Raw genomic sequence first — 23,625 nt, 5'->3', positions numbered from 1 at the left:
AGAAAGTCCACTAGACACCTGGACTAAATTGAAAAAAGGGATGGGGGTGGCCCACAATGTGCAATTTCATACTGTCTTGATTTAGTAGGTTCCCCAGGGTGCAGACTGAACTAAGGCCCAATCTACAGTTATCCAATTTGCAAAAAAAGGGTCAGTTTTATGTGGAAAAAATTAATGTGCCCATGTTGCATTTTGAGCCCTTTTCTATTGCAGGCACTAGACTCTCTCACACACAAGTGGGGTACCATTATATCAAGAGACATGTTGGAATGGTGAGTGGTAGGAAGTGTATGGATACTTGCAGATTATAAACATTTCTTCACAGAAATATGAGGAAAGTGTGTTTTGTAGCAAACGTTTGAGGTGTGCAAGGGCTTCTGGGTAAGACACCTTTGTGAGATCCACATCAGTCACATCACCTGGTCTCCCTCCACTGTCTAGTTTAAAAAAAATTCAGAGTTTTGTAGGTTTCCGTGGGTGTGAGCTGAGCAAGAGCCCAAATTCTGCAGCAAACACATTAAAAAAGAGGGCCATTTTAGAGGGGAAAAATGTGATTTGCCATACTGTGTTTAGGGCCCTTTAATGTCACAGATGGTGATCCTTGTGGGGTACCACCTTTATTGGGAGCCATGTGGGAGCAGTGAGAGGATCCCCACTGATTTTGCAGCTTCTCCTGACATACATGTGAGGAAAAAGTATGTGTTTTTAGCCAAAGTTTGAAGTTTTCAAGGACCGCTTGATACCAAAGCCTTCTGAGATCTACACAAGTCACACTACTCTGGCCTACGTTGAATGTATAGTTTTCAGAAATGTCTAGAAATTTTAGGTTTCTTTGGGTGGCAGCTGAGGGAGTGCCTAAAACTATATTGAAAAAATATATATATATATTTTGGCGAAATGTGATGTCTCCACTTCATGTTTTGTGACATTTTTGTTGCAGACACTAAGCCCAGCCAAACAAGTGAGGTACCATTTTATTGGGTGCATGTGGGCATACAGTTTAGTAGAACATTTGTAATTATCAATTGGATTTCTCTGCATTTGTGGCTTCCACAGTGAAGCCAATGTGCAGGATAGAAGACTTTTTGCAAATTCCCTTCTTATTCAAATGATAGTATGGGTAAGCACAAATTCATAGCTGTACAAGAAACCAATGTTTCGATACTCCATATCTTCTGTACTTTTTTTAAATATATAGATTCTCTTCATACCCACTTTACATTCTTTATAGTTTACTGTATGAATTGCTGTGTAGTCACTAAACAATTAAAAATCAATGTGAGGTGTAGCTCAGTTTCTGGCTCTCGGTATACCCCATGTATACTTCCATGATCAGAAGAATCTGATGAACATAATGGTATATTGCGTTTGTGAATCAGGTATTGTGACAATAAATCACAGATGAAAATATTGTCTCAAATGGCTGTTTTTTCCTGCTCATTTTCAGAACAGTTAGGTTCTTTGGGCAAACCTGGGGGTATCTGCAAAAATGACCTACTGCTGAAATTACAATGTGGCCATGTTTCAGAAATGCTAAGTTTACTGGGGTCCCTCAAGAGTTTCATATATGTTTCCATTGCAAACTGCAAGCAAGCTGAAGCTGAAAACAAAATAGGAAACATGGACAACTCCTAGAACAATGCAAACACTGTGTTAAAAATGTTTTTTTTTTCATACAGCTCTACTTGTTCTTGAAAACTAAGAATATTGTCATCCAAGCACAGCAAATTGCTCATTGATACCATTTTTAGAGAAAAAAAAAAGTTGTCTTACATAGCACTTTTTCCATTTTTCGACAACAAACACAATTTAGCTACACTGTTGCTATTTTCTCAGTTTACTTAGGGGAAATAGGCAAATTCTGGTTCCCTCTTTATATTCACCAGCATGTCTGGAACAAAAGGAAGCAAATTTGTCATGGATACCTTTTGGGGATCACAGCTTTAAAGGTTTAAATGTGAGGTATTCCTAACTTCCATAAAAGTGCTTTTAATGGCGAGGGACAGTTGGAAGCCCTAGCAGTCCAGAAGTTAACCCAGTGATCAACAGCAGTTTTACCACAGTGTACAAATGAGCAACTAAAGTGCTAACACTCTGTATTTATGGCAAATGTGTGGCACACTAGAACCCCATCTAGATGTAATCAAATCTGTAAAACTGAAAGCATTTCCTATTATGGATACTACAGTAGATTAAGAAAGGTGAGAGCTTGATAACAAGCAAGTCCCCAAAATGGTCATCTAAAAACAATGGAGTCCAAATGGACACAAATGTCAACCAACTGTAGCCCAAATATAGCCCAATGATAGACATATGCAGCAAATAATCAAATAACCAATTTGATTAAAAAAAAAGAATAACTGCAAGCAGGCAGAACAGCAGCTTCCCAGCATTGTTACAAAAAAGCACAGTAAATCTCCTGGGTCATTAAATCCATGACCCCAGAGAGCTTACTATATTTTTTAAGAACTCCAAGTTCAGGCTGTATGCTCTTAATTAGAGTGCAGGCCTCCCATGTGGTGGGCTGTAGGACAGCACTTTGTGGCCTGTTTAGTGTTAAAAGACAGACTAAAAGAAATGTTGCTCTGTTTTTAATAAGGGTTTGCTATTTTGTTATGACAATCACTTTTTAAACATTGCAATGTGTGAATTGATATAAAATACTTCTGTAAGGAAATGCCTCCTTGGCATGGTTACCCCCTGACTTTTTGCCTTTGCTGATGCTAAGTTTTGATTTGAAAGTGTGCTGAGGCCTGCTAACCAGGCCCCAGCACCAGTGTTCTTTCCCTAACCTGTACTTTTGTTTCCACAATTGGCACACCCTGGCATCCAGGTAAGTCCCTTGTAACTGGTACCCCTGGTACTAAGGGCCCTGATGCCAGGGAAGGTCTCTAAGGGCTGCAGCATGTCTTATGCCACCCTGGGGACCCCTTACTGAGCACAGACACACTGCTTGCCAGTTTGTGTGTGCTAGTGGGGATAAAACGACTAAGTCGACATGGCACTCCCCTCAGGGTGCCATGCCAACCTCACACTGCCTATGAAGTATAGATAAGTCACCCCTCTAGCAGGCCTTACAGCCCTACGGCAGGGTGCACTATACCATAGGTGAGGGCATAAGTGCATGAGTACTGTGCCCCTACAGTGTCTAAGCAAAACTTTAGACATTGTAAGTGCAGGGTAGCCATAAGAGTATATGGTCCGGGAGTCTGTCATGCACGAACTCCACTGCACCATAATGGCTACACTAAAAACTGAAGTTTGGTATCAAACTTCTCAGCACAATAAATGCACACTGATGCCAGTGTACATTTTATTGTAACAGACACCCCAGAGGGCACCTTAGAGGTACCCCCTGAAACCTTAACCGACTACCCGTGTAGGCTGACTGGTTTTAGTAGCCTGCCACACACCAGACATGTTGCCGGCCACATGAGGAGAGTGCCTTTGTCACTCTGTGGCTAGTAAAAAAGCCTGTACTGGGTGGAGATGCTTATCACCTCCCCCTGCAGGAACTGTAACACCTGGCGGTGAGCCTCAAAGGCTCACCCCCTTTGTTACAGCACCCCAGGGCACTCCAGCTAGTGGAGTTGCCTGCCCCCTCCAGCCACGGCCCCACTTTTGGTGGCAAGGCTGGAGGAGATAATGAGAAAAACAAGGGGGAGTCACTGGCCAGTCAGGACAGCCTCTAAGGTGTCCTGAGCTGAGGTGACTCTAACTTTTAGAAATCCTCCATCTTAGGGATGTGCCCCCTTCCCCTCAGGGAGGAGGCACAAAAAGGGTGTAGCCACCCTCAGGGCTAGTAGCCATTGGCTACTAACCCCCCTGACCTAAACACACCCCTAAATTCTGTATTTAGGGGCTCCCCAGAACCTAGGAACTCAGATTCCTGCAACCTAAGAAGAAGAGGACTGCTGAACTGAAAAACCTGCAAAGAAGGAGACACCAACTGCTTTGGCCCCAGCTCTACCGGCCTGTCTCCCCCCTTCTAAAGACACTGCTCCAGCGACGCGTTCCCAGGGTCCAGCAACCTCTGAAGCCTCAGAGGACTACCCTGCATCTAGAAGGACCAAGAACTCCTGAGGACAGCGGCTCTGTTCACCAAAGACCGCAACTTTGCAACAAAGAAGCAACTTTGAAACACCACACGTTTCCTGCCGGAAGCGTGAGACTTTGCACTCTGCACTCGACACCCCCGGCTCGACTTGTGGAGAACAAACACCACAGGGAGGACTCCCCGGCGACTACGAGACCGTGAGTAGCCAGAGTTGACCCCCCTGAGCCCCCACAGCGACGCCTGCAGAGGGAATCCCGAGGCTCCCCCTGACAGCGACTGCCTGCTTCAAAGACCCGACGCCTGGTAAAGACTCTGCACCGCAGCCCCCAGGACCTGAAGGATCTGACCTCCAGTGCAGGAGCGACCCCCAGGTGGCCCTCTCCCTTGCCTGCCTGCATAGCTGAAGAGACCCCTTGGTCTCCCATTGCTTTCTATTGAAAACCCGACGCTTTTTTACACACTGCACCCGGCCGCCTCCGTGCCGCTGAGGGTGTACTTTCTGAGTGGACTTGTGTCCCCCCCAGTGCCCTACAAAACCCCCCTGGTCTGCCCTCCGAAGACGCGGGTACTTACCTGCTGGCAGACTGGAACCGGGGCACCCCCTTCTCCATTGAAGCCTATGTGTTTTGGGCACCACTTTGACCTCTGCACCTGACCGGCCCTGAGCTGCTGGTGTGGTAACTTTGGGGTTGCTCTGAACCCCCAACGGTGGGCTACCTTGGACCCAAACCTGAACCATGTAGGTGGTTTACTTACCTGCAAAACTAACAAACACTTACCTCCCCCAGGGACTGTTGAAAATTGCACTGTCTAGTTTTAAAATAGCTATATGTCATTTATGTGAAATCTGTATATGCTATTTTGCTAATTCAAAGTTCCTGAAGTACCTACCTGAAATACCTTTCATTTGAAGTATTACTTGTAAATCTTGAAGCTGTGGTTCTTAAAATAAACTAAGAACATATATTTTTCTATACAAAAACCTATTGGCCTGGAATTGTCTCTGAGTGTGTGTTCCTCATTTATTGCCTGTGTATGTACAACAAATGCTTAACACTACTCCTCTGATAAGCCTACTGCTTGACCACACTACCACAAAATAGAACATTGGAATTATCTCTTTTTGCCACTATCTTACCTCTAAGGGGAACCCTTGGACTCTGTGCATTCTATTCCTTACTTTGAAATAGTGCATACAGAGCCAACTTCCTACATTCTGATAATTGTTAGGAAGGAAATGTCCTTTGCATGGTAAAGATATATACCTCTGCTTTAAGTCATTGGCGAACACTGATCATACATGTGCGCCATGTTATAGGCCTGATTTACAGATTGCAGTCTTATTGGACAGTGAGGAGCACCCAAAGCGCTACCCTCATAGTGATGAAAGGCTACTGCCTTCACTAGGAGTTAAACAGCACGAATGAGGTGGTAGCAGCATACCTTCTGGTGGTCAGCAGTCTTTTATGAAGAAAGTAGAAATGGAGAAGTACCCTCTTCAAAAGAAGCAGAACCCAAACTTAAAACTTCAAAGACTCAGAACCTAAATCACAATTAGTGTGTGGAAAAAGACTACAACACATGTGGGTTGAGTCTCCGGAAAAGTGTCACCTGAGAAGCTGCCAAAAGGGCTGTGTGAGAAGGAGAAGCTCTGCAAGACTTCTGCCTGTGACCAGCACTGGGGACAAAGGCATTTTAGTCTCCCTGCAGGGTGAGGGGTCATCTCCTAGGGAAACCAAGAGCACTTGCCCTGGAGCCTGTAGCAACAGCACCCGTCTGCCTGCAAGACCAGTGTGCCCTGTGAGAAAGAAGAGGGCATTGGAGGGAGCAAAGTCTAGTGGAGAGCCCTACTCTGAAGACTCTCTGTGCGACCTTGAGGATTCGGCTATCCACCGATCGGGCTACTGCCCATGTGCAGGATTATTTTCAAAGACCTCGTATGCCAGGAAATGGATGCTGTAGACTGAGCTGTGTAGGTCTTTCTTTGCCCGTTTAGCCACTTTTTGGTGGTCCTGCATGCCAGAAGGGACCAGCAGTAAAGTTACCACTCCAAAGAGTGCCAAGACATGTGACCATGTGGACCAGGTGGCTTGTGCTGGATAAGCCTGAGCCCGCATGATCACAAACAGTGACATCCCTTTAGGCCAGGAGGGGCTTCTAAAGGTGCTGGGATCCATAGACACTTTTGTCTAAATTCCTAAAGAGTCAAATCAGGAACTCTTGAGTACAGCCTAATAGTTTTCAATTCCCTGATGCAGCCACCAGTGAATGGAGAATAACCCTGAACCTGTTACATGAAGGAGGGTGGGACAGGGATTCATCTGAAAACTACTAGAGCCCTGACATCAAAGGGGATGTTGTTGTTGCTTATGAATGTCGTACTTCATTGCATGTGTAGACTTTGTTCATACTGTTTGCACTTTTTTTTATTTTTTTTATTTCAGGTCTAAATATACAAAAATAGAGTAAGAATTAGAAGTAGCATTAAACCATAACAATCCACTTAGTTTGGTTGGTCAGATCGCAATAACCTTGCTATATATGCCTTGATAACTGAATCAGCGAAACATTGGTTCTAATCTCTGTCTAATTTATAATCACGTCAAAGTTACAGTCATTTTATATAGTGTATGCATTATTATACTTTATTAACAAGCAATATTTCACACCGCTCCCAGCTTTCCTTGTTTCTGACTTACTACTCCTCTAAATGCTGCCATATAGCTGTGAAACTTTTTATACTCCTAACAAGTTTTGAGTATGCTTCCTCATATTTCTTAATTCTTAGCATTTTATTTCACCAGTTCTGCATAGTAGGAATCGTTTGAGTCCGCCAAAACTGAAGTATTAATGATCGAGCTACAGCAAAAACTATCACTATGAAGTACTGTCGCCTTATTTATTGCCATCTGAAGTTTTTTAATTTGAAGCTCTCGCTGTCAAGTCTGGAATACTTTAAAAGAAATTTTTGGTCCCTGTCTGTCGCTTTGAATGCCTCCAATACATTGAATGGAGATGCAGAATTCTGATTAAGCTGGAAAAACGTCTGTATAAATTTACTCATATCTATGATCCACTGCTGATTACTAAGCGAAGATCTATCAAGCTGCCATTTGCGTCAATCTTTGCTAGCTGAATGGTCAGAAAAAGCATTTGCCCATATCTCTGAGCCGACCTTCTTCAACATACAAGATATAAAAAAAAAAATCTATCCAGGAGGCAATTCTGTATCGATGTGAAAAACAAGTATATTGAGTGGCTACTGGGTGTTATTCTCACCAGGGGTCTACTAGCTGGAAATCACTTTTTATTATATCAAAAGTCTTTTAGTTTTGGTTTTAGTTGCCTTTTCACCCAATCAGAGGTATCTAGTTTTATATCTTGAGTGTAATTAAAATCCCCTCCAATAATAAAAGGGCCCGTGGCACTCATTGCTATAATATAGAGTTACATTAGTGACTCTACTTCATCTATAACTGTCCCATAATAATTAACCAGATTAACTTTAGCTCTAGATTGTAAGGCTTTGAGCCAGATCCACCTCCCCTAAGGGTCTCTAATAACCTCTTTTATAATCCAGTAGACTTTATTACTGAGATATATTGCCACCCTTCTGACTGCCAACCCAGATGAGGCGAATAGAGATACTGAGTACTGTTTTGGAATATATATTTTGGGACTATTATCCTTTAAATGGGTTTCTTGGAAATAAATGACATTGAGGTTGAATTACATCAACCATTTTAATATTGCCTTGTATTTCTGCCTATTTGAGATGCCTTTCGCATTGCAGGAAATGGCCTTAAGCTTTACAATGCTTGTTAGTTAGCTCATTCGTAAATCTTTTCCAGAAATATTCAGTGTATGATACTTCATTAAAAAAACTGAATTTTCTCAAACTTTGAATCCCCCATGTGCATTCCCTTGCTCTGGCCCTGAACCCACCTCCATCTCTTCCTCTTCCTCCCTGAGTGTTCCGAATTCAAGGCCCTCCCACCTGGGGGTTCTCAGAGCATTCCCCACCCCCACCTCTGCTTGAGTACATAGGTGCGGCACTGAAGAGCCCAACTCCAAGAGCAAGCAAGATTGACCATGTTGAACGATACTGGGCCATGCTGTAAAAAATTTTTTTAAAAAAAGGAGGCTACACCCCCTTGAAACAAAGATGTTTCTCTATCCCTGTTCCTATTTATCATGGATGCAGGTCACCCCCTTAAAACAATTTTCTAAGTTGGTCTAGGAAGTCACTGGCCTTTTGCCCGTTTTGAAAAATATGGGCCTGACCCTTATGCAACACTTTTAAATTTGCAGTTGAACAATGCCTGCTGGAGCCCCTGCTTTCTTGAAATTATCTATGAGGCCTGCAAATTCACGACGCTGGCGAGCAGCCACACTAGACATATCGGAGAACACTTTGAAATTATAGTTCTCAGTTGTTTTGAAAGCTTTTGCTCTTATCATTTGAGATAGGACCTGCTCCTTAATCCTAGTGTCCCCAAAATTTAATATGACAGTACATGGATATTTAAAAGATGATGGTTTAGTAAAGGGGACTCTATGAGCCCGAATAATGGATAAGTCGGCCCCAGAGTCTGCTTTTTCCAGAAGTATATATTTATAAATGAGGTCAGATACTACTTCTGTCATTGAGGATGTTGCCTCAAGTTCTTCGGGAATCCCAATAAATCTCAGATTAGAACGTCGTGATCTATTTTCAATATCATCAAGTATAAGCCAAAGCTCCTCCAGTTCCAGCTGTGATTGCACCATCACTGCCTCTTGCTGGGTCTTGTATCCTCGAAGTCTGAGACCCTTTGTTCAGCCTCCATAATCCTCCATGTAAAATGGGATATACTAGAGTTAATCTGTTCTAACTGGTCGTTAATTTTCCTGTTAGCTTCATCTTGCGAAATCTTCAATACTCTAATCTCACTGAGTATCTGAATTAATTTTATTTCAATTGAAGATGGAGGGGCGGCAGGACCAGGAGGACTACACCTGGATTTTGTTCCATAATAAAGTGGTTCACTTCAGCTCCAGACCTGATGTTAGAATCAGATTTGGGGGTAGCCCTTTCAGCTACAGTTCGCTTTGATGTGGTACCAACTAGAAGATCGTTAGCAGGGTAGTCCGAATGAGGTGAGTCCTGGGAGGCATTATTCCTGCTGTCTTGATCACACCCTTGTCCATTACACTGTAGAAAAAGAGGATATAGGCCCTCATTCTGACCTTGGCGGGCGGCGGAGGCCGCCCGCCAAAGTCCCGCCGTCAGGTTACCGTTCCGCGGTCGAAAGACCGCGGCGGTAATTCTGACTTTCCCGCTGGGCTGGCGGGCGGTCGCCTTCAGACCGCCAGCCAGCCCAGCGGGAAAGAGGCTTCCACGATGAAGCCGGCTCGGAATCGAGCCGGCGGAGTGGAAGCTGTGCGACGGGTGCAGTTGCACCCGTCGCGTATTTCACTGTCTGCGCAGCAGACAGTGAAATACATGTAGGGGCCCTCTTACGGGGGCCCCTGCAATGCCCATGCCAGTGGCATGGGCACTGCAGGGGCCCCCAGGGGCCCCGCGACCCCCCCTACCGCCATCCGGATCTCGGCGGTCCGACCGCCGGGATCTGGATGGCGGTAGGGGGGGTCGGAATCCCCACGGCGGTGCAGCAAGCTGCGCCGCCGCGGAGGATTCAATGGGGCGGCGGTACACTGGCGGGACCCCGCCAGTGGTGCCGGTCCGACCGCGGCTTTACCGCCGCGGTCGGAATCCCCATTGGAGCACCGCCGGCCTGTCGGCGGTGCTCCCGCGGTCCTCCGCCCTGGCGGTCAAAGACCGCCAGGGTCAGAATGACCACCATAGTTTCTCCCTAGAGGGATCAGTTGTTTCCATATTGAAAGAAAAATTAGTAGTGGCCGGCGATTTTGGTGAAGGTAGATCAGGACTAAGATTGAAAGTAGCAGTGGTACTGTGATTGTCTGGGCTCCCTGACTGTGATTGCACAGCTTGCCCATTAGTTTTCAAAAGAGGGAAGATCCCATTTAAGGTCTTGACCTCTGTCGAGGTGGACTCAGCCTCAGAGATACAATTCAAGCTGGATGGGGTGGGGGTGGAGCCTTGGTCAGTAAATTGAATAGGGCCCAGGGACGATTGCTGAAGATCCTGGCCCACTCCTTCTATCTCTAATTGCCCACCTCCTTCTCCCTCTGATAGTCTCAATAAATTCCCCTGAAGAGCTGACTTTCTTTTCTTAGGGGGAGTTTTAGTGCTTTTAGTTGTAGCAGCCTTGTTGGTTTGGCGTGGCCTGAGAGAGGTATCAAGGATATTTCGTCTCATAATGGACATTTTTCTTTTCCTCTTTTTTTTTCTTTCTTTTCCCCATCTTCCTTCCCTCTTTTCTCCTTTTTGTTTCCTCATCTTTCTCCTCCTTATGCCCCTTCTTCCCTGCTTCTCCTTCTCTTATCTCTAAGAACCACATTCATTGAATGAAAAGAAAAAAAAAGAGTCAGTCACCACTTCCTCCCCACAAATCTCCTTAATCTCCTTGTCGGCACCTACACCTATTGCTGCTTTTTCCTGGCGAGGCTCAGTCTCGCTGATGAGTGACCACAGACGATAACCAGTCCAGAAGCAGGGGAACCAAAGTCCTAATGCCCCAATCAACTTTCAAGGTCTCAGGCACGCCGGGTGTTCCTGGTCCGGTAGGCTGGAAAGCTAGGAGGGTAAAAGAATAGCCCTCGGTGATATTGGTCTCTCAACAGCCTCATACTACCCATAGAGTCAAAGAAAGTCAGGTGTTCTCACTCCAGCTCTAAACCCCCACTCCACTGTACTCCACTGGTTTTCAGGGAAGGTGTAATATGGTTTAAAAAGAGTGGCCATATAATCCCCTGTAACTTCAGTCAACTTGATTTAAAGCAAGGTTTTAGCAATATGTTTAGGCCCAGAAGTGCACTCTTTATAGGCCCTTACATATCATTAGAATGTCCTCACGATTCCTAATGCGAGGCATGCTCCCTCTCCTGCAAGCCCCCCACCTCGACTGCTGTATCTCTGCTCACACCCCTCTGCCTTGGCAGTGTTTGCACTTTGGGTTATGAGTAATGTACACTAAACTGTATCTACACCCCCCAAGGCAGTATTGAGTGCTTAACCATAGCTACCACTAAGAGTCAAGTGCAGAAGGGGTACTTGACCCAGTTGAGCAGGATCCAAAGCAGGCAGAGAACCAGTGCATCAGAATAAATTGCCTCAACCATTACTGTTGTGCTCAGTAACCCTGGAGGGCCCTTTGGCCCTCTGAAAGGGGTTCGGACAATTATAATTATTAATCACCTTTTGACAAAGACAGTAAGTCTGTGTTGTACATACTAATAAACTGAACCACTTACAAAGCCAATAGACCCACCTTTTTATATTTTAGTGTTCTTTCCCTTTGATAAAGTCAGTAGGTCTGCTTTACTTAAAATGACAACCTTTACATTCTATCATCACATAGTGAGCTATGCACGACTGCAGGGTTTGAGCACAAGGCCTGACCTCATGTCAGCCTCTATGCCCAACCTCACACTATATTCCTGCACAGCAGGAGGAAGGGTGACATCCAAGGTTCGAATGCAGAGCCTGACTCAGTCCAGGCCCTGTACCAAACTCATGCCAAGAACTGCTATAGGCCAAAGGTGTCTAGGGGGTTTGGGCAAAGGACCTAGCCACAGGCCAGGCCTTACACCCAACCCCACACAGCACATCGCTAATATAGGGACACTAAATTAATGTGAAAATGTGTTAAAACATACTGTTTTAAAAGAACTAAACCACTGAAATTAACCAGCTATAGTTATTTAGAGTAACTCTAACTCAAGCCCTAAAGGAACTATAACTCATGCCCTCACCATGCACTACTAATGAGGACAACACAGTGCATGACAGGGACATAAGTGTTAACTGACCAATAGGACTGTTGCTATTGGAGAAGTACAAGGGCTGCTTTGCATATGGCTGGGTCTTTTCTAAAGTGGCAAGGTTGGCAAAAAAGTATGGATTGGGAAATGAGCTGAGTAACTACCAGTGGCTGAGATTATTTAAAAAATTCCATCCATCATCTTTTTGTATTCCTGAGTGGGGGTGCACTATGTGAAATGGGTATGCCTAAACGTGGGTCCCGTTATTCACCGTGCTACTGATAACCAAGCTGCACCCAACTGAAGAGGCCCAATTAGACTGACATTTGTCTTTTGTTGCCTGCATTCCGGTTCGGAGAGGAACTGGCTTAGCAGTTTAGACTGGACTCTTGATATTGGAGCAGGGCCTAGGCTGATTTGCACATGGCTAGGTCTTATCTAAGGTAGCATGATGGGCAAGAGAGTTATGAATTGGGATGTGGCATGACTAATTAGCATTGGCTGAGATTAATTCAAGCTTTCCATCCAACACTACAGTGCATTCCTCAGGGTGAGGCTATACGTGTGACATGTTTACCCTGACATGGAAACCCGTCTTGGGTTTATTGTGTTCCGGTTCAGAGAGGACCTGGCATAAAATTTCAGGCTGGACTGTTACTATTGGAGCATAACCAAGACTGATTTGCTTATGGTTGGGTCTTATCTTATCTGAGGTGGCATGGTAGGCTACAAATGATGGACTGAGATAAAGCCCAAGTAATTAGAAGTTGCTGAGATTAATTGAAGCATTCCAGACACAACTTGTATGTATTCTTCAGTGCGATGTCCTAAGGTTCCATGCTCATTGTGCCATGGAACCAAGTTACACCAAATTGAAAAGTCCCAGTTGAATCATAATGGGTCTTGGCTAGCAAGTTTTTCAGTTTGGAGAGGGCCCAGCTTGGCAGTTCAAGCCAGACTGTACATCTTGAAACAGGATCAAGGCTGATTTATGTATGCTGGAGTCTTATCTGAGGTTGTGTAGTGGGCAAGAAATAGGTGGATTTGGATGCAGCCCTGAGTAATTACCAGTGGCTAAGATTAATTCAACCTTTCCACCCATCCCTTGTTTTTAAAGTTGCTATAATTAGTTTGCCCCTTGAGCTGCTTGCCTAATTTCTGCTAGTATATATGCATCCCCTTGAGTGGAAGATTTGTTTCATCCTTGATGATTTTTGACTCTGTTATTGGTTCTGAAGAAGCCCCTATCCATTCTGCTTTGAGGCCTAAACATCTACTAATCAATCACAGATTGTTTATATCTCAACACAGTCAACCTATGAATGCTGTACTGTGATTACTCCATATGATTGTGCCTCTGTGAGCTTTTACTGATTTGCGTTTTTCACATCATTTATTGCAAATGCTCATTGCTTCACTGCACTAACCTTAGGATATTGCAACTAATTAATTTGGAACTCAAACAATTAACAATAAAATTGTTTATTGATCTTCCTCGGTCTTCCTAAAAAATCAGTTTGATCAGTATTTAGCAGTGATTTACCCCCCTGTTCATTAATATATGTTCAAATAGAAAACAACATTTCTGATGGAACAGTGTAAAATTTAAGTTTTGTGCACCATTCTTAAAGCATAGTTGGAAAAGGTGCTCCATACTTGCTGCAAGTGATACCTTTCCACACCCCAAACAAAGCTCTTTGCTTGATGTCCTCCCATCAGGTCAATCAAGGATTGTTCAGGCGAATGAGTCTGGGAAGCAGGCTCTGTAATATCCACAACCTGAACTAGAAATCCAAACCCAAATGCACATGGTTCAGTTATCAGTCTGTCTGCACACTGTTCTCTTCATCTGACCACCCTGCTGTATTTTCCATCACCCTGTTGGTTGCTCTAACTATTAAAAAATACATTCTAATACAAAAACATCTTAAGGGATAATTTATTCACTCTAGTAGGAACTGAGAGTGGGGGCAGTGGAGTGGAGTTGAAATTAGGGCCTGCTTTAGAGTTTGGCAGATGGAGTTACTCTGTCACAAAAGTGACAGATATCCTTTCTGCCATATTAGAATCCCATTATATCCTATGGCAATCCAGGTTTCATACAACAATATAGCCTTAGAGGCCGCTGTAGCGGACTCTACCAGCCATTAAACCCTTTGCTGCAGGCCTTTTCCCCCTCTGATGCCAGGCCTTTTTTTGGCTATTTGGGGAAGTTTGAACTTAGACCCTCATAACTTTTTGTCCACATAAGTTTAAGTTACGTCCTTTTTTTCCCAACGTCTTAGGGATTCTAGAGGTTCGCAGAGTTTGTGGGCTCCCCTCAAGGAGACTAAGAAATTAGCCAAAATACAGCGAAAATGTCATTTTTTTAAACAAAATGGGAACTAAGGGCTGCAGAAGAAGGCTTGTGTTTTTTTTCCCTGAATACGGCATCAACAAAGGGTTTGCGGTGCTAGAATCATCATCTTCCCAGCTTTCAGGAACAGGCAGACCTCAATGAAAATTCCACATTTTCCAACACAATTTTGGCATTTTACTGGGACATACCCAATTTTTACTATTTTTTGTGCTTTCAGCCTCCTTCAAGTTAGTGACAGAAATTGGTATGAAACCAATGCTGGATCCCGGAAAACTAAGGGCCATATTTATACTTTTTGACTCAAAACTGCGCTAACGCAGTTTTGCGTGAAAAAAAAATTAGCGCCGGCTAACGCCATTCTGAAGCGCCATGCGGGCGCCGTATTTAAACAATGACGTTAGCCGGCGTTAGCCGCCGGCGCTGCCTGGTGTGCGTGAAAAAAAACAACGTACACCAGGCAGCGCCGGCGTAGGGGGATATGGAGCTTGGGCGCCAAAAAATGGGGCAAGTCAGGCTGAGGCAAATTTTTCGCCTCAACCCGATTTGCGCAATTTTTTTCGACTCCCAACCCCCATAGAAATGACTCCTGTCTTAGCAAAGACGGGAGTCATGCCCCCTTGCCCAATGGCCATGCCCAGGGGACTTCTGTCCCCTGGGCATGGTCATTGGGCATAGTGGCATGTAGGGGGGCACAAATCAGGCCCCCCTATGCCACAATTTTTTTTTACAAAAATACTTACCGGAACTTACCTTAATGTCCCTGGGATGGGTCCCTCCAGCCGTGGGTGTCCTTCTGGGGTGGGCAAGGGTGACAGGGGGTGTCCCTGGGGGCATGGGAGGGCCCCTCTGGGCTCCTTCCGAGCCCACAGGTCCCTTAACGCCTGCCTTGTCCTGGCGCAAAAAAACGGCGCAAAAGCGGCCGTACGTAATTTTTTTGGACCCACCCACTCCCGGGTGTGAATTTTGCCCGGGAGTGTAAATACGGCGCACATGCCTCGGAGTCAATTTTTTAGACGGGAACGCCTACCTTGCATATCATTAACGCAAAGTAGGTGTCCACGCAAAAAAATGACGCAAACTCCATGGACTTTGGCGCTAGACGCGTCTAACGCCAAAGTATAAATATGGAGTTAGTTTTGCGTCGGAATTGCGTAAAAAAAAAGACGCAATTCCGGCGCAAACAGAGTATAAATATGCCCCTAAATATTTCTAAAAAATAGACAAAGTTTTGACTTCAGCAAGGGGTCATTTGTGTAGATCCTACAAGTTTGTCCTACAGAAAATAACAGCTGAAATAAAAAAATATTGAAATTGAGGTAAAGAAAACAGCCATTTCTCTCCACGTTTTACTCTGTAACTTTTTCCTGCGATGTCAGATTTTTAAAGTAATATACCATTACGTCTGCTGGACTATTCTGGTTGCGGGATATACAGGGCCTGTAGGTTCATTACGGATCCTAGGTACCCAGAGCCAATAAACGAACTGCACCTTGAAATGTGTTTTTATTCTATAACGGGTACACAGCAATTCATTCGCTGAAATATAAAGAGTGAAAAATAGATATCAAGAAAAGCTTTGTATTTCCAAAATGGGCACAAGATAAGGTATTGAGAAGCAGCGGTTATTTGCACATCTCTGAATTCCGTTGTGCCCATACTAGCATGTGAATTACAGGGCATTTCTCAAATAGTGGCCTTTTTTACACACTATCTTACATTTGGAAGGAAAAAATGTAGAGAAAGACAAGAGGCAATAACACCTGTTCTGCTTTTCTGTGTTCTCCCAAGTCTCCTGATAAAAATGATACCTCGCTTGCGTGGGTAGGCCTAATGCCTGCGACAGGAAACGCAACATGGACACATCACATTTTTACATTGAAAACTGACGTGTTTTTTGGAAGGTGCCTAGCTGATGGTTTTGATCTCTAGTTCAGCCGGCAACTAGGAAAACCTACCAAACCTGTGCATTTTAGAAAACTACACACCCTGGGGAATCTAAGATGGGGTGACATGTGGGGCTCTCACCAGGTTCTGTTACCCGGGATCATTTGCAAAGCTCACAATTTGCCCAAATAAATTCTTTTTTCTCACATTTTGGTGACAGAAAGTTCTGGAATCTGAAAGAAGTCACACATTTCATTCAACCCAGCATTCCCCCAAGTCTCCTGATAAAAATGTTACCTCACTTGTGTGGGTAGACCTGGTGCCCGCGACAGGAAATGCCCAAAACACAACGTGAACACATCACATTTTCACAAAGAAAACAGAGCTGTTTTTTGCAAAATGTCTAGCTGTAGATTTTGGCCTCTAGCTCAGCCGGCACCAAAGGAAACCTACCAAACCTGTGCATTTTTTAAAACTGGACACCTCAGGGAATCCAGGATGGGGTGACTTGTGGGGATCGCACCAGGTTCTGTTACCCATAACCCTTTGCAAACCTCAAAATTTGGCTACAAAAACACTTTTGCTCACATTTCGATGACATAAAGTTCTGGAATCTGAGAGGAGCCGCAAATGTCCTTCCATTCAGTGTTCCCCCAAGTCTCTCGATAAAAATGGTACCTCAATTGTGTGGGTAGGCCTAGTGCCTTGCAAAGGAAATGCCCCAAAACACTATGTGGACAGATCAAATTTATCAAATACAATACCCTGTTTTTGCGGGAGGCACCTGCGTTTTTGGTCCTGGATTCAGCAGCCATATAGGGAAACCTACCAAACCCAAACATTTCTGAAAACTAGACACCATAGGGAATCCAAAGAAGGGGCGACTTGCGTGGATCCCCCAATGTTTTATTACCCAGAATACTCAGCAAACCTCAAATTTAGCTAACAAATCAAATTTTTCCCACATTTCTGTGTGGGATCACCACACCGGGACAAATTTCCTACCAACTAACGTTCCCCTCAGTCTCCTGGCAAAAATTATATCTCACTTGTGTAGGTGGGCCAAGTGCCTGTGACAGGGAAGAGCCAAAAACATGTCAAAATTGATGGGGAACCAAAGCGGGTCCAAAAGGGCAGTTTGAAAAAAAAAAACATTTTAGGCTGACAAGTGGGGCAGAATTTTTATCAGTATAGATGAGACAATGTTGGGTGGTAGGAACTTTGTGGATTCCTGTAGATTCCGGAAGGTTCCATCACAAAAATGTGGGAAAAATCTGTGATTTCCAGCACAGTTGGAGGTTTGCAGGTCAGTGTGGGTAAGAAAATGGTGTGGGGTGCATGTGAAGCACACCACCCTGGACTCACCCCGATGTTTAGTTTTCAGATGTGTCTAGGTCTTGTGGATTTTTCTACATGGCAGCATCCCAAAGTCCAAAAAGTGCAGCTCTCACCATTCCAAGCAGGACGATTTTGAGAGTTAGACAAGCTCTCACGGCCCAAATGTAAAACCAAAATCCAAAATAATCAAATGTCCTCTTTCTTGCTGTGGGATAAGATGTTTTAGTGTGCTGGGGAGAGCTGAAAGACTGTTACCCCCTTCAGTTGGGGTGGGGGCATAACTATGCCCATACTGGTTGGTAGCCTCCACCCCCCTATTTTTTGTTTTTTTAATCCCCTGGCATCTAGTAGGTTTTCTGCCCCCCCTGGAGTGGATCAGGGTAATTTCCCCATCTGCCCACTGGTGGGCAGAACAACTTTGGCCCCATTTATGTGGGGTGGGGGTATGGCTATATCCCCACCCTCTTTTTTTGAAAAATAAAATCTTCCCTTGTGGGGTTTCTGTCCCCCTGTGAGGCAGATGGGCCTTCCAGAAATAGGCCGATATGCCCCCAAAGGGGGCAGATATGTCCAACATTAATGTGCCCCCATGGGGAGCAACCCTTGCCCAAGGGGCTGCCCCCCCAAACAAAACACACTCACCAATCACTGGTGCCTGAGTGGTTTCTGCCCCCGTGGGGGCAGATAGGCCAAATAGAAATAGGCCGATCTGCCCTGAAGGGGAGCAGAAATGGCCTAAAATAAATTCCCCCCCAGGCAGCGACCCTAGCATAAGGAGTCACTCCCCTTGCTTGAAATTGGTGCTGGTGCATAGTGGTTTCACGGCCTAATGAAAATAGTCTTAGCTGCCCCCGAGGGGTGCAGTAATGGCCTAAAATAAATTTGCCCCCAGGGGAACAACCGGTGCCTAAGGGGTCATTCCCCTTGCATGAAATTGATGAAGAAAAATACAAATCCCTGGTATCTAGTGGTTTCTGCCGCCTTGGGAGCAGATTGGTCTAATAAAAATAGGATGATCTGCCCCCACGGGGGGAAGAAATGGCCTAAGGATAATTTTGCCCCCAGGGGAGTGACCCTTGCCTAAGGGGATCACTCCCCACATATAAAAAAAATGAATTAAAAAAATAATAATTCCTGGTGCCTAGAGGTTTCTGCCCCCCTAGGGGCAGATTGGCCTAATTACAATAGGCCTATCTGCCCCCAAGGGGGGCAAAAAAGGCCTAAAACAAATTCACCCCCCCAGGGGAGTGACCCTTGCCTAAGGGGTCGCTCCCCTCACGCGAAACTGACACCAAATAAAATACCCAGTGTCTAGTGGTTTCTGCTTCCCTTGGGGGCAGATTGGCCTAATAAAATTGGCTGATCTGTCCCTAACGGGGGCAGAAATGGCCTAGAGTTAATTTTTCCCCCAGGGGAGTGACCTTTGCCTAAGGGGTCGCTCCCCACATACAAAATTAAAAACACAAAAAAAAAAGCACTGTGGTGTCTAGAGGTTTCTGCCCCCCCTGGGGGCATATCGGTCTAATTATAATAGGCCTAAAAATAGTTTGCCCCCTTGGGGAGCGGCCCTTGCCCAAGGGGCTGCTCCCCTTATTCAATAATAAAAAATACTAAAAAATCCCTACTGTCTAGTGGCCTTTCCTCTCCTTTCATGCCTCTCTCACCCCCTCCACGTGATCAGAGGAGATCTGCGCTGGAAGCTGAACTTCCAGCGTGGAGGGATAGGCCTCTGATGAGGTCAGCGTGCAATTGAACGCTGACATCATCATACATCACAGGGGTTTGGAGGGGGTGAGGGTGGAAGGGGAAGCAATTCTCCTTCCATCCCTGCCCAGAGGAGGGGGGTGCTTGGCCCTCAGGGGGAGCACTAGTGCTCCGCCCACGGCCCATAGCAGGACGAGCTGGTCTCGTTCTTGGCACCGGGCAACCGTTGCTGAGGGTGAGACCAGCTCATCATGGGCACCCAATGAATTAAAGGCCGAAAGCGAGGGCCTTTAACAAGGGAGTGGGCCTTTAATTGCCAGTAGAGCCCACTAGGGCTCTAAGGCTATTAGAACATTCTGCCACTAGAGGACAGAATGTTCTAATAAATAAAACAAAGTCCTCACAGAGCCCGAGGGGATTAAAATCCTCTCGGCTCAGTGAGGCCTTTGTTCATAGCTGTTGCTGTGAACAAAGAGAAAATTGGAATGTTGACGCTTGGTCTTTAACCCCTTCTGTGCCGCGGACGTAGTGGTTACGTCCCGCGGCACAGTGCTGCTGTGCCGAGGACGTAACCACTACGTCCTCGGCACACAGCCCAGAGGGAGCGCTCTCGCTCCCTCTGTGTGCTTCCCCCCCACCCCCCCAAAGTCAGAGATGGAAGGGGAAGCCCTTCCCCTTCCACCCCGACCCCCCCACCCCCCATAATGACGTCAGCACGCGATCGCGCGCTGACTTCATTATGGGATCCTCACCGCACAGGAAGCCATTTGCTTCCTGTGCGGCGACGAGAGAAGAGGTGAGTTCCTCTTCCCGGTCGGTGGGGGGTTGGGGCTAAAGAGGCACCGGGGAAAAGGAAAGGCCTTTCCCCCGGTGTCTCTTTGAGCATTCCTGCTGCCCAATCGCATTGCGATCGGGCAGCAGGAATGCCCACTAGACACCAGGGATTTGTTTTTTTTGTTGTTGTTTCCTGTTTTTGGCATGCGGGGAGCGGCCCCTTGGGCAAGGGTCGCTCCCCTTTAGGGGGCAATTACTACGGCCATTTCTGCCCCCCTTGGGGGCAGATCTGGCTACTTTTTAGCCAGATCTGCCCCCAAGGGGGGCAGAAAACACTAGATCACAAGGGATTTATATTGGTATGTGCATTTATGTGTGGGGGAGTGCCCCCTTGGGCAAGGGGCGCCCCCCCCAAGGGGGCAGAGAACTGTTGGCCTTTTCTACCCCCCTTGGGGGCAGATCGGCCTATTTTTTTTAGGTCCATCTGCCCCCAAGGGGGGCAGAAGCCACTTAGGCACCAGGGATTGTGTGTGGAGTGGATGGGGGGGCGCCCCCTTGGGCAAGGGTCGCTCCCCTTTGGGGGGCATGTCTTTTAGGGCCATTTCTGCCCCCCTTGAGGGCAGATTGGCTACTTTTTAGCCAGATCTGCCCCCAAGGGGGGCAGAAAACACTAGATCACCAGGGTTTTTTATTTTTATGTGTATTTATGTGGGGGGGTGCCCTCTTGGGCAAGGGGCGCCCCCCCAAGGGGGGCATTGACCTGTTGCCCATTTCTACACTCCCTGGGGGCAGATGGGCCTATTTTCTTAGGCCCACCTGCCCCCAAGGGGGGCAGAAGCCACTTAGACACCAGGGATAGTGTGTGTGTGTTAGTGGATGGGGGGGGGCCTTGGGCAACGGTCGCCCCCCACTTTGGGGGCACATGTACCCAGGCCATTTCTGCACCCCTTGGAGACAGATCAGCCTATTATTTTTAGGCTGGTCTGCCCCCAAGGGGGGCAGAAACTACTAGAACGCCAGGGATTTTTTTAAAATTTGTTTATTTTTTGGGGGGGCTTCCCCTTGGTCACGGGGCGCCCCCCCATGGTGGTCATTGACCTGTTGCCCATTTCTACACCCCCTGGGGCAGATGGGCCTATTTTCTTAGGCCCACCTGCCCCCAAGGGGGGCAGAAGCCACTTAGACACCAGGGATAGTGTGTGTGTGTGTGTGTGTGTGTGTGTTAGTGGATGGGGGGGGCCTTGGGCAAGGGTCGCCCCCCACTTTGGGGTCACATGTACCCAAGCCATTTCTGCACCCCTTGGAGACAGATCAGCCTATTATTTTTAGGCTGGTCTGCCCCCAAGGGGGGCAGAAACTACTAGAACGCCAGGGATTTTTTTAAATTTGTTTATTTTTGTGGGGGGGCGTCCCCTTTGTCACGGGGCGCCCCCCCAAGGGGGGCATTGACCTGTTGCCCATTTCTACACCCCCTGGGGGCAGATGGGCCTATTTTCTTAGGCCCACCTGCCCCCAAGGGGGGCAGAAGCCACTTAGACACCAGGGATAGTGTGTGTGTGTGTGTGTTAGTGGATGGGGTGGGCCTTGGGCAAGGGTCGCCCCCCACTTTGGGGGCACATGTACCCAGGCCATTTCTGCACCCCTTGGAGACAGATCAGCCTATTATTTTTAGGCTGGTCTGCCCCCAAGGGGGGCAGAAACTACTAGAACGCCAGGGATTTTTTTTATTTGTTTATTTTTGTGGGGGGCGTCCCCTTGGTCACGGGGCGCCCCCCCCCAAGGGGGGCATTGACCTGTTGCCCATTTCTACACCCCCTGGGGGCAGATGGGCCTATTTTCTTAGGCCCACCTGCCCCCAAGGGGGGCAGAAGCCACTTAGACACCAGGGATAGTGTGTGTGTGTGTGTGTGTTAGTGGATGGGGGGGCCTTGGGCAAGGGTCGCCCCCCACTTTGGGGGCACATGTACCCAGGCCATTTCTGCACCCCTTGGAGACAGATCAGCCTATTATTTTTAGGCTGGTCTGCCCCCAAGGGGGGCAGAAACTACTAGAACGCCAGGGTTTTTTTTTATTTGTTTATTTTTGTGGGGGGCATCCCCTTGGTCACGGGGCGCCCCCCCCCAAGGGGTGCATTGACCTGTTGCCCATTTCTACACCACCTGGGGGCAGATGGGCCTATTTTCTTAGGCCCACCTGCCCCCAATGGGGGCAGAAGCCACTTAGACACCAGGGATAGTGTGTGTGTGTGTGTTAGTGGATGGGGGGGGCCTTGGGCAAGGGTCGCCCCCCACTTTGGGGGCACATGTACCCAGGCCATTTCTGCACCCCTTGGAGACAGATCAGCCTATTATTTTTAGGCTGGTCTGCCCCCAAGGGGGGCAGAAACTACTAGAACGCCAGGGATTTTTTTTTATTTGTTTATTTTTGTGGGGGGGCGTCCCCTTGGTCACGGGGCGCCCCCCCAAGGGAGGCATTGACCTGTTGGCCATTTCTACACCCCCTGGGGGCAGATGGGCCTATTTTGTTAGGCCCACCTGCCCCCAAGGGGGGCAGAAGCCACTTAGACACCAGGGATAGTGTGTGTGTGTGTTAGTGGATGGGGGGGGCCATGGGCAAGGGTCGCCCCCCACTTTGGGGGCACATGTACCCAGGCCATTTCTGCACCCCTTGGAGACAGATCAGCCTATTATTTTTAGGCTGGTCTGCCCCCAAGGGGGGCAGAAACTACTAGAACGCCAGGGATTTTTTTTATTTGTTTATTTTTGTGGGGGGCGTCCCCTTGGTCACGGGGCGCCCCCCCCCAAGGGGGGCATTGACCTGTTGCCCATTTCTACACCACCTGGGGGCAGATGGGCCTATTTTCTTAGGCCCACCTGCCCCCAATGGGGGCAGAAGCCACTTAGACACCAGGGATAGTGTGTGTGTGTGTGTTAGTGGATGGGGGGGGCCTTGGGCAAGGGTCGCCCCCCACTTTGGGGGCACATGTACCCAGGCCATTTCTGCACCCCTTGGAGACAGATCAGCCTATTATTTTTAGGCTGGTCTGCCCCCAAGGGGGGCAGAAACTACTAGAACGCCAGGGATTTTTTTTTATTTGTTTATTTTTGTGGGGGGGCGTCCCCTTGGTCACGGGGCGCCCCCCCAAGGGAGGCATTGACCTGTTGGCCATTTCTACACCCCCTGGGGGCAGATGGGCCTATTTTGTTAGGCCCACCTGCCCCCAAGGGGGGCAGAAGCCACTTAGACACCAGGGATAGTGTGTGTGTGTGTTAGTGGATGGGGGGGGCCTTGGGCAAGGGTCGCCCCCCACTTTGGGGGCACATGTACCCAGGCCATTTCTGCACCCCTTGGAGACAGATCAGCCCATTATTTTTAGGCTGGTCTGCCCCCAAGGGGGGCAGAAACCACTAGAACGCCAGGGATTTTTTTTATTTGTTTATTTTTGTGGGGGGGCGTCCCCTTGGTCACGGGGCGCCCCCCCCCCAAGGGGGGGCATTGACCTGTTGCCCATTTCTACACCCCCTGGGGGCAGATGGGCCTATTTTGTTAGGCCCACCTGCCCCCAAGGGGGGTAGAAGCCACTTAGGCACCAGGGATAGTGTTGTGTGTTTTTTTTTTTTTT

Source organism: Pleurodeles waltl, chromosome 12 (genome assembly GCF_031143425.1).
Source record: "Pleurodeles waltl isolate 20211129_DDA chromosome 12, aPleWal1.hap1.20221129, whole genome shotgun sequence".
NCBI lineage: Eukaryota > Metazoa > Chordata > Amphibia > Caudata > Salamandridae > Pleurodeles > Pleurodeles waltl.
The sequence above is the reverse complement of the archived record's forward strand: the minus strand, read 5'-3'. Positions refer to the sequence as shown.